The 11,949-nt window shown below is 40.6% G+C and overlaps 1 long non-coding RNA gene across 1 annotated transcript in view; it reads right to left on the bottom strand.

Annotated features, from left to right (window-relative positions):
- Positions 1 to 7,146, bottom strand: part of LOC120402972 — a 112,619-nt gene extending 105,473 nt beyond the window's left edge. The window contains exon 1 of the long non-coding RNA XR_005597392.1: positions 6,782 to 7,146. This is a non-coding gene — a long non-coding RNA (uncharacterized LOC120402972). The remainder of the gene's footprint in view (positions 1 to 6,781) is intronic.
- Between the last annotated feature and the right edge of the window lie 4,803 nt (positions 7,147 to 11,949).

The following is an 11,949-nucleotide window of genomic DNA, read 5'->3' on the forward strand; positions in this document are numbered from 1 at the left end:
CCTCAGAGGAAGATCACAAAGTCCCTAATATTATTACTCATTTTTTTCATGAGTTTCTTGCCAACTGTACCAATACACTGGGGCAATTACCTGAACATCTATTCCTTCTAATTGTATGTGTTGTACACTGCAAAGTCAGGGGAGCAGCAGATACACATATGTTCATATATGTAGGAGCAGCGAATACACATTTTCTATAGAGGAGTAAACTCAAGTATAAAGATCCCTTATTAATTTTAATGTTATACCTAAGGGACATAGCTGTGAGAAAAATATAGAGTTAAAATACACACATTGGCTAATCCTCCCCACTAGAGGTTTGGAGAATCAATGAAACACTGAGGATACACAACTCTACAGGTTAAAAAAAAAAAAAAGCATCTTGGGGGGAAAATATACACAATGGCATTTGCTTTTCTGTGGGCTTATGTGTATTTTCATGTCTGAATGCTGTCTTGTGATCTCTACATAACCTTTGAAACACAAGTGCATATTTCACCCTTCCAGACTAGCACTACCATTTTTTTGTCATTCCAATTTCATTTCCAGTGCTATGTGGACTGCGGGCTCAGCAGTCACTGGAGTCTGAAGTGACTCTTGGGACCTCCTCACTGTTCTATATGCAAATGTCCCTGCACCTGGGCAGCAGAGCGGGCTTGCCGACAGTTTAGTTATGCAAATCTGATTGATCGAGAGCATATTGCAGAAGAACACACGCAGGCCTGAGACACTGGCAGCTATATTTCACTGGCTAAATTCCCGAAGAAAAAAAATTAAATGCCAAGCATTTTGATGCATATTCCTTTCAACCCCCGAAGTGCAATAGTGTTTATTTCAGTATGTTTTCAACACTTTGGTTAAATGTTGTTAATGTAATTTCTTGTGCTATTGCTGAATTAACAGAAGGGCTTGTTTTCTCGGCTTTAAAAAAAAAAAAGACTTGCTATGATGTCACAGCACAATAGGTCTGTCAGTTTATTTGAAATAATTCTCCAGGCAAATGGAGTAAATGCAGTGTTAAAATATAATTAGGTCCTACAGTACAGAGGAGTGCAAAGAAACTGATGTACTAGCACAAGTTGCTCAGACTTTATTCTTTCTGTAACAAAAGGTAAAACAAACAGTGGGGATGTAGATTACATACTGTCACCCCAGTCTAAAGCACTTCTTTCTATTTACCAAACAAGCTGTATAAAAAGGCAGAGAAGCTAAAAAGAAGGGGAAGATAAAAGAATCATCTGGGATCAGCTTAAAATAATAAATTCAGTGTTATTTAAAAAAAGAGCCACCTACATGTATGGATGTGGAAACCTCTAACGCTGAACAAGCTTCAGGCATCAGGTTGCTCTTGGTTTATTTCATGCAACTGATTTATCCTCACTTATAAATGAGTGGTGTGCCCGGTTTCTAGTATTTGCATTCTTGTAGCTGTGTTTATGTATTTTAATGTTTCAGAGAGCCATTTATGGGGTTGAAATAACATGCGATTTTTCAATTCCTGGATAGAGAGGACATAAAGTACTTCAGTGCTTGGACAGAGGAAATATCACATTGAGAAGACCAGGAGTCACATTTTCACTAGCACCTAAGGCTATGTCTGCTCATCAAAGAAAACCCCCTGGCTGGCCCTGCCAGCTGACCCAGACTCGTGGGGTTGTTTCACTGCTGTGTAGATTTCCGGGCTTGAACTGGAGCCTGGTACTCTAGGACCCTGCGAGGTGGGAGGGTTCCAGCCCAAACCTGAAAGTTTACAAGGCAGTAAAAGAGCCCCACAGCCTGAGCCCTGGGAGCCCAGTCAATCAGCATAGACCAGCCATGTGTTTTTCTTTGCTGTATAGATATACCCTATGTGACCTTAGGAACCTAAGTTCCATTGTCATAAGCAACTTGGGGGTTGATTTTCAAAGGCACAAACAGCAAGTGGGCACCTTGCTCCCACGGCAAATCTGTCCCAGTTAGGCCCCTAACTGCCATTTGTGTGTGAAAATATAACCCACACAGGCACTTAGGACCCTGAAACTCATTGAAAGTCAATAGGCTTTAGGATCCTAAGCACATAAGTTGCTTTTGGAAATGAGATTTAGACACTTTTGAAATTTTTTTAAAAGATCTTCAGTTATTTGAGCTCATAAATGGCTCCTCAAAGCACCAAGAGACAGAGTCTGTTTCTTAATGTGTTTATGTAGAATGCCTAACACAGTGGGATCCTGATCTTGGTTGGAGGTTCTAGGTACTACCCTAATACAAATAAATAATAAAACCCCAAAAGGCCAGGAGAAACAAACACAAAGACCTATGATGGAGAAATACAGTTCTCACTCTCAGGTTGGGTGCAGCAAGTCAGATACTTGCTTTACTTCCGCACCTATATAGTCTGGTGCCTGCAAATCCTGAATTCACAACCATGCTCTAAATAAAATACACCTCCAATGTAGATCAATGCCCCAAAGCACATATATGGAGACATTTTAGATAAATAGAAATTAAATATAAATTATCAGGGTTAACTCGGGAGGGGGAAGGCCACACAGTGTTACATTGTCATATTCTCTAGAGCTCTGTATGTCAAACACAATTTCTTAATAATATGAAAAATTCCAAAACCATTCTAAAGCAATTAAAAATACAATTAGAATTTGTACAAATAAGCACTCGTTATCAGATACTCTTAAAAACAAAAAGCAACCTCCTGGAGTGTTGTTAGAGCATAACATACTAAACAAGAAACTATTTCCTATTCCTTCAGTTGTGTCACCCTAGGCACAGATTCATACTCTGAAAATTTTGTCCAAAAACATGTACAATACACACTAGAAAAGCACTAAAGGAAACTGGTTTAGATGGACACTTTATAGCTGACAGGGAGTTGATTCTGAGCATTGTCCACTGTTTGGGGGGAAGCGGGGAAGAGAGAGCGAGAGAGAGAGCGTGTCTTTGTCTGTCCCTCCAATCTCAGCTTCTCCCTTTTTAAAAAAGAAATGGCCATCTGACAAGCAAAGCCTAGCCAGAGGGTCAAAAATGAAGATCCTGGGAAAGGTCAAGTTTAATCTCTACCCACGATGCCCTAGTGCATCCCTCACAACAGCTGACTAACAAAAGGGGCTCAGCACTGTGACTGACAGAATTCTTAATTGTATCCACTCATTCATGACAATTTGATTAAAATATTACGCCAAAGTCTCACCCCCTGTTTGCTTCGATCCTCCAAATCTAATTTTGAATTTTCAGAAAGGAGATTACCTCCACAAGCATGACTGGGATGCTATTAACTTCTACTTAATCTTTATTACTGATGTGAATTTAACATATGTATGGCTTCGTCTCGCTCCTGTTGTTTTCTCTCTAAAGTAACGTCTAGGCAATATACAAGTGGCGGACATTAATTTTCACTTTGATATTCTGTCATACCAAAGCTCATACTTTCATATGAAAACTTAAAAACATACTGTCTTAATACCACAGCCCAATTAGGCTGCATAACAAAAAAAAAATGTTGAACAGCCTTCAGGCTTCAAGGTTTTATAACCTTCTGGCATTATATCTATCTAGATCCTCTTCATTACCGTCTGTTTCAAGGACTGACTAAAACTGGCAAATTCCAGTGAGTGTCAATAGTGCAATCACAAAGAAGTCAAGCAGGCATCTGAGGATTCCAGTCAATTTAGATTACTCCCAAATTCATGAAACTGGTATTTGGATATGGTCATTGTTACCCTTGATCTTATTTTCAAAAGACATTTAAATAAAAGCTTTGATTTGATTTTAAAAGTTACTTAATTTTCCCCCTTACAAATAATGCAAAGCAAATCAACATTGCAACTGCATGCGCATGTGTGCATATACATATGCATTTTACACAAGACATGACTAATAGGTAGATCAGGTTGGAAAGGTCCATCAATTTTTTTTTCCAATTAAAAACATTTTCTACTATATTTTCACAAAGCATTTCCCCCAGTTTCTGACCAGTTCCAGTAGTATGTTATTGTACAATGGGAAGCAATACATTAATCTTTTCAAATTCAGATTCAGTGGCTCTCTTATTTGCCTGTCCAATTGTTGCTACTACCAGGAGGACATTTGAATTTAATCCAAACTTCTATAAGAAAAAATATTCACCTACAGACTCAGCCTCTAACATTAGTATCAGCTCACAAGAAGTTGTACAACTGATGAGAGCTCTCTCAAATCCCATGTTATTTGGGCACTGGAAAGTGGATTGATTTACAATGCCTCCAGGGGCACTGGTCATTCTCTTTTTCTCAGGCTCCTCAGCCTTCCTCTCTGTCAAACAATAGGTGAGTTTCATGCTCAACTTTGATCAAAGAAATGTTTGCAAAAGTCTGTATTCTCTGATCAAGGAAACAGTCCACACACCTCTTACACCAATCATCCTTGCCCAGCTCCCAAAATAATGTTATGAATCTATCTCAGGTACTTGGATAAATCACTAAATCATTTAACTACCATTGCAGGGGCCTCGGGCACTGCACCAGCACCTTGGTCCCTCCTGGTCTCTGTCTGTGGCACACAACAGTTTATTCTTCTGAAGGCTGCAATACTACAGTCTACTCCCAGTTATAGGACTCAGTGCAGGAGTAAATAGGTGGTGGTTAGTGGTCTGTGATAAACAGATGATCTGGCAGACCCCTCTGGCTTTGAACTCTATGATTCTATTTATGAGGTGCCTTTCATCCTAGTATATCGAAATAAATGCACATTTTCTCTAGACTGTGCTTACTGGTGGTCAGCATTGGGCTGCTGCTGCATTTGTATTAAGAGTAGTTCTAATGCCATTAGGGCAAACTTCTCCATACTGTGATCCCATATTGTAACAAAGTTCCAGGAGCTTCCCTCCCATCTAGACATAAAAAAAAGTTTCAGGGGGTCATGATCATCCTCCCTGTTTGCAGCCTCTCTGAGGAATGAGAGTCCCAGATTGAGAACCCCTGGCATTAGGGCAATTAACTAGAGCTGGCTGCGAAAGCATGGTGAAAATGAAATTTGGACTAAGGATGAAAAAAAATTCAAAAATTTTAAGAATTTTTTTTCCATTCTCTGACTAACTCAGAAATAAACACTGCTTATTGTACCAATAGAAAGCACAACCCAAATGAGAATTGGAGGGCTATTGCAGAGAATGCTCCTACCAGGAATGTAGCCTAAAGCCCCCACCAATTCATCTGGTATCACTGAAGTGCTTGGAAACTACACTTTCCTGGACTGCGGCTAGAGATAGTTGGGAAAACATCTGATTCAGTAATGGCCCACACTGTCTCTGAAAATACAGCGCAGTCTTACACGCTACCACTATGGCGAATCAGTGCCTGATAACAACAGCACAGAACTCTCTTTAAACTGTTACAGCTGCTCCCTTGCATGCCCCATAGAAAATTAGAGGGCAAAATTGCTGGGCCAATGCATTTTCTCACCAATATTGCCTGGTTTTTAAAGAAGTACAAAGATTAGCATGAACCACACCACACAGTTGTGAGGATAAGGAACTCTGAGAAGCGTGAATCGTGCTTTGCATTGTTATTTTACCTCATCTAAACTGTCTTACTATATTGAATATGGTTGAAAATTTAATCTTCCTAGTTACCGTTAGGCCCAAGCAGAGGCCATCTTTACAATCACTTACTCGTACAAGCCCATTACAATTGTTGTTGGGCACATGCACATTAAAAAGGACAATAGTACTATAACCCTTCTGCCAGGTTCTAGGGGTTCTTCTCAACATTACAAAACAGCGCCCACTGGGTGCTTCTAACTGGCAATACTTCCTCACTCACAAGCACTGAGTCTGTGTTTAACAGAAGAAAACTTGTATTAAAAGGGAAAGGAACCCAGCATTAATTTTTGAAAATACAACCACACTTCAAAAGCATATAACCATAACCACTCCCCCCCACAGTATGTTAGGCAGTGCCCTTTGCCTCAGTTTCCATATTGCAGTGTGAAAGTCTGACAAACAAATGTCCCTTTAAAATGCCACTTGCCTTTCCCTCCACTGCATCCCACTCTCAGTCAGCTGTCCTTGGTCAGCAAAGACCCAGCATTCAGGGATGCATTCATGTGGGTTAGCCCTTAAACCTGCTCATCAGTGATTTCATCTCTAGTAATCACTGAATAGAAACAAGGACTTCCAATTGAGTTCAATCAGCTCTGACTTTACATACCGGAGAGGGGAGGATCAAATGGTGTCTAGGACTCTTTAAACAGAGTCCACACCATCAAGTGGAAACACCTGGCTCCCTCCCCACCCCCTCTTTCACTTGAATTTGGCATCCCTAACCCTTGCTTAGTGAGTGAAGTTCAATTTAGGGTAATCCCCTGAGTCAGGACATACTAAATACAGTTCTGCTGCCCTTTATTCATACACTAAGGTTAAAACATTTCTTTACTCCTGCTTTCAATACTAAAGTGAATTGTAACCCAAAACCAGCCCAAATTGATCACTTTGGCAAAACAATTCTGTCTGCTGAACAACTAGGCAGAATAGGTGAGTCTATGCAAAAACATTCTGCTCCTGAAGTCTTTCCCCCCAGTTCGTCACTAGATGTCAGGGGAATGCTCATTTAGACCCTGCTTACAATATATTAACCACAAATACAAAGTTCAGATCTCAGTCAAAGTTCAGAGATGGACTTCCCCAAAGTTTTGGGTTGGACCTCTCTTGAATTAATCAATATCAGGTACTGTTTACTTATCCATTTAATATTTCAAATAAAAACCCAAGAGAAAGATTGAGCCTTTGTTACAGTACCAGGTTGAGCTGTACCTTTGATCCCTGTGGGTATCTCTTCCACATGATAGGCCCATGGCTGTTCTTCTCTCAAGATGGAATCCTGAATTTCACCACACTATCTCTAGATGACATCACCCTGCTCAGCAACTGTGATTCCTCAGCAGATCCAGCTGGGTTTTGGCCTCTGCTATAGACTTTTCTATGGAGGGGGTCTAAGATCAGTATAACAATGCAGTGACGCAGAACAATCTCTTCGAACAAAGATTTATTTATCCATAGGAACATAACAAAGAGGAAAGGGCTGAGAATAACAAAAGGCCAAGGTGTGTATTATATTACCTAAAACCTTAGCCTTTCCTTGCAAGTTTAGATAGGTCCCATTTGTTCCAGGAACAAACCCCTCCCAGCATTGCAGTTGGGTGAGACATTCTGCTGCCACTGCATCTGTCTCAGGCTGACCCACCCTGAATTTTGATGAACTGCACAATAAATAATGGCCCTTGCTTTGATTATTAAAGTAATATTGCTTGGCTTGTTAGCCTACATAATTACAGGTGTCCTTTCATCTCCCACTAATTTTAACACAATTGCTATAAACCACCAGACTCACCTGCAGCCTCACTCTCTGTTTCTAGCAGAACACTAGTAAAAAGAAGTTAGGCTGATCTCAACTGTATTTCATCTATAGTGAACATTAACACAATTCAGCATAATGAGCAGCCTCCTCAGAGCAGCTTTGGGGACTGAATATCTGGAGACTGAATTAGCTTCTAGCTTTGGTTAAGGCTGGATGCACCAGGTCAGGGTGATAAGGTGACTGTGAAGATAAAACACAGCAACTCAATCTCTAGCACTGTCACTCTCATACACTTGAGAAAAGTCTATTGGCACAAAGGGAAACGAGTCATCTTCATTTCATCATGTGATATGTGCAGCTGTTGTTGCTCCCTCACCATTCCCAGACCAAAAAGCCCTTCAATAATAAAGTTAATGCTCCTTTTGGGGCCTGATCTAGAGTTCATTGAAGCCAATAGACTTAAATAGACTTTGAATCAGGTCCATAACTTACAAAACTACATATGTCAAGGAAGTTACTTTAAAAATAAATCCTACATTTTAAATAGTATGGCAAGTCTCCATGGTATGGAGGCACACTGCTCCAAGCCACCCACCCCCTTGGCTATATGGATACCGTGGAGAGCCAGAGGCAGCCAGCCCTAGAGAGAGATGTGAGATGCATAGTTTCAGTATGTCTCCTGGAAAGCCTCTCTAGAAAGCTCTAGCCAGAGTTTAAAGGAGACTTTAAAAAAGTAGGGTTTGTGCACTTTATCCTTTTTTACACTATAGCAAGAATATCTGATTACTCGCACCCTTATCCCTCCAAAACTAAAAAGAGAATTTTCCTTCTTGTTTTTAATTCTTGTCTTTTCTACCTGGAAGGCTCTATGGAGAACTACAGAACTTGTAGAATTATGACAACAGATACCAAGAAGTGAAACCTGATTAAGGGCTCAGTCCTGCAAGGTTTGCTGAAGCCCTTTCATCACATTGTAGCCACAGGAGTGAATCAAGCCAGTTAACATACATAAAAAATGTGTAAATAAATGCAAAAAAAATATTACTTAACATGTGACTTTCATTTTTAAGGAGGCAATTTACTGTTCTCTGAAGCTTAAGGGCCATGTTTTTCAACCATATGGAGAGCATGCAAACAAATGCATTTCATCCATATTTTCATGCATATCTGCCTATGTGCATTCAGCATGTGAAAGTGTGCATTCAAATGGGTAGTCAGGTGTTCATGTAGGTCAAAAGTGTAGGATAAGATCCTACAAGGAAGTTGTGATTTGCATGTGTAATTCCCTCCGTTTTCATGGCCAACTAGCTGAGCCAATGGGTGATGCATGCTGAAACTCACCTCACCCTGTTGGAAGTGTAACCATAAAAATAAGAGTGTGGTATGATGTGTTTCGGTGATATAACAAATTTGAAATCAAATGCAAAAAAAAATCCAAAAGCCCCAAGACAAATCTGGCAGCTGCTTAAGGATTCAGCCAATGTTTGAATAAAACAGCCCTGCTTTCTGCTAGATGTATGCCAAATGGTTTGCTGTTATTTTCAGCAGTGGCAATATTTTATACATTTATTTATTTAATTGTTGCCAGCTCACAACAACTGCTTTCTATTGTCAATGTAGTGAATAGACAACAACAATGATATAAAGTAGCGGGCTCCTCTCAGCATTGTTCTCCTGTTCAGAGGCACAGTGAACAAGAATACATCTATGTTTTTCATACAGCGTAGAAAAATGTAATTCTCTGTTTAGTGTCATATCAACAACTCTTGTTCCAATTCACCGCCATGGGCAATGAATGACAGGCTGAGCTGTCCATTCTGACAATGTGACCGTGATATCTGTGGTCGAGGCCACTATATCATTTTTTCATCCATACACACAAAAAATGTCTGAAAAACCCCTATTTTTATGTCTTTGTTTCTTTATCTACATACAAAACACTGATAAAATGAAATTGAGTTCATTAAATAATGTTTTGATAGCATAGGAAATGTTACATTCTCTAGCACTGTAGCATGTACACTGAGTAGAATGGGGATTTCTTTATAATACTAATAAAAAAATAGCTGTATTCCCCTTCTTCCCACAAAGAATCTCTTGCCCCCTTCTTCCCTCTCAGGAATCTGGTGCAATTTTTCCCCCAGTATAAACCAGGGGCATTTTCACCTCCACAGTTAAGCAGACACATCAGAGCTAACAATATGTATCCAAAGGGTGATTCATTTGGGTACCAAAGGACTGGAACTAGCAATAAAGGGGTTGCTTGGAGCTCAGCACAGAAAACAGCATCTATTCAAGGGAACAAAACAAAACTTTGACAATGCTGGGAAATGGTAGGAAGCAATAGGTTGTGGCAGCTACAGCACAACAATGATTTACATGCCATTAACGTACACTGGCTGTATGTTGCATTTAGGCCAGTATTTAAATAAAAGCAGCGTTAGCCTTGGCAGCCTGTGTATTATCACACTGAATTTATGTTGCCTCCAAGGTAAAGAGCATCATCTTATTGTAACACACACAGGTAGTATAATGTGTCAAGTGCACTTTTGGCTGCATGTTCAGGAAAAATGTTCTGCACGACGCATAGTTTGCTTGGTTTTATTTATTTATTTTCCTCTTCCCTCGGTTTTATGACTGGCTTAGAATGATTTTCATTTGTTTGTAAGATTATTTTTCCTCTTAGATGTTCTTTTTATTGCTTGAAACTTAAAGCATTTCCACCAGAAGGGGGTGGAGGGGAGAAATAAATGAGATAAATGGTTATTCTACAGGAAAACAGAGATTTCAGTGCAATGGACAACTGGTGTGTACTTTAACATGTGAGATGCAGCAGCTGTATTTTATGCTGCCATTGAGTTGCACAAGGCCTTCTTATAACATGATGGTTGAAAATTAACTTCTTGAGGTTTGGGGGGTTAGTATGTAGGAGAGCAGCTAGAAGTGTGATGTCTCTGAGCAGGCCTTCTGACATTCTGCCAGGGTCAGTGTCATCCTAGTGCTGATCTTCCTTCACTTCCTACATGGCCCTCCCAAATCCAAATCCCAAGCTGCCAGGTAGTGTCGGTCATAGGGGAATCTTAGCAGCTCGCTGTTTTGTGACAAATGACACAGTATCAACAATAGCATATGACCTTTATGAATTCTGGCTGTAGCTAGAAGTGTGCAAAATATTCACAATGAAATGCAACACCTACTTGAAATTCAAGTTGCTCCTCAGACAATTAATATGGAACCAAAACTCCTACCTGCTTTATAACGGTAGGATATTTATATTGCTGCTGTCTGTAAAGTTCTCTATCTTGTGCATCGCTATACAAAGTAACTGCTAGTCAGAGTTTTTGAAGTACAAGGCCAGTGCTGGATGACTGTCTAAGGTGCAGATGAATAACAGTAAGAAAGAGCAAACCCACTAGCAGCAATATGATCTGGAAGGTACACTGTGGGAGCTGAAGAAGTGAAACACTTCAGTCGTAGTTGAAATAAGCCATCGCTACTAAAAATTTTCAGGGTAAGATTCAACCTTCATCTCAGAAAAGCAATAACAATTTTTGCTAGAAATATTTAAACAACACAGACTGGATCAATAGCCAATGTAAATCACAACATCCTTCCCACCCAGTCAGCCCAAGAAGATTAAAACTGTTCAGATGCCAGGCCCGCCGACAGAAATTCCAGGACCCAGGACCAGGGCCGTCCCTAGGGGGCAGGGGTCTGGGTGGAAGTCACTTCCCGTCACTTCCAGGACTGCCTGAGCTGGCCAATTGTGCTGGTGCATGGGACCTGGAGCAGTCTCATGTGCCTAGGAGCCCTGGGGCCCGCCCGGGCAATTGTCCCCTTTGTACCCCTCCTTTCGGTGGGCCTGTTAGCTGCCACTGAATCACCCTTCATCTTTGGAAACCAGGGGAAATGGGTGAATTTGGTAGCATGCCCTGAAGGTCAACAGACTCACACCAAATGTGAGGAAGCAATCGCCACTGTTGAAGCCAACACTATACTCCATGCCACACTGGGACACCTTGCCCACCTACCTACCTCATAGTAAAGTTATAGTGTCTTCTCTGCACTAGGATTTTATGGCAGAATAGCTACTGTGTATTCATTGTCCCACAAGTCACCTTTTTTGCACTGAAGACATAGCCCAAAGCTCACATCATCCTGAGAATCCCAATCCCAGCTCAACAGTTCAGATGCTCAGGACTTCTCATCAGAGCACTGGAACCTCTGTTCCTCCTGCCATTATCTCCAGATCTCCTGTCTCAAACACCGATAGGTCTTTCATCCTGATTCAGGCTCACTCCACCCAGCAATTGGATATGGATTTTAAGCGCTCAGATAAGGTAAAAGGAATTCTGCTAAAAAAATGCAAGCATTCTACTCAGAAAAAATATATGCTCTAGCAGGGGAATGATTAACTCTTTGAGCAAAACTGATCTTGCTTAATTCCTCTTTCATTGTATTTGCTGTCTGTACAGAAGTCTGGGCTTCTTTTGCCACCAATAGGGTACACTTGGTATCTATACCAGGCCATCATGTTCTACCAAAGGGTCTCAGTTTTTCTCATCTGACAGTATAAAGCAGTGGTTCTCAAACTTTTATACTGGTGACCCCTTTCACATAGCAA

The sequence above is a fragment of the Mauremys reevesii genome, linkage group 4 (assembly GCF_016161935.1).
Source record: "Mauremys reevesii isolate NIE-2019 linkage group 4, ASM1616193v1, whole genome shotgun sequence".
Lineage (NCBI taxonomy): Eukaryota > Metazoa > Chordata > Testudines > Geoemydidae > Mauremys > Mauremys reevesii.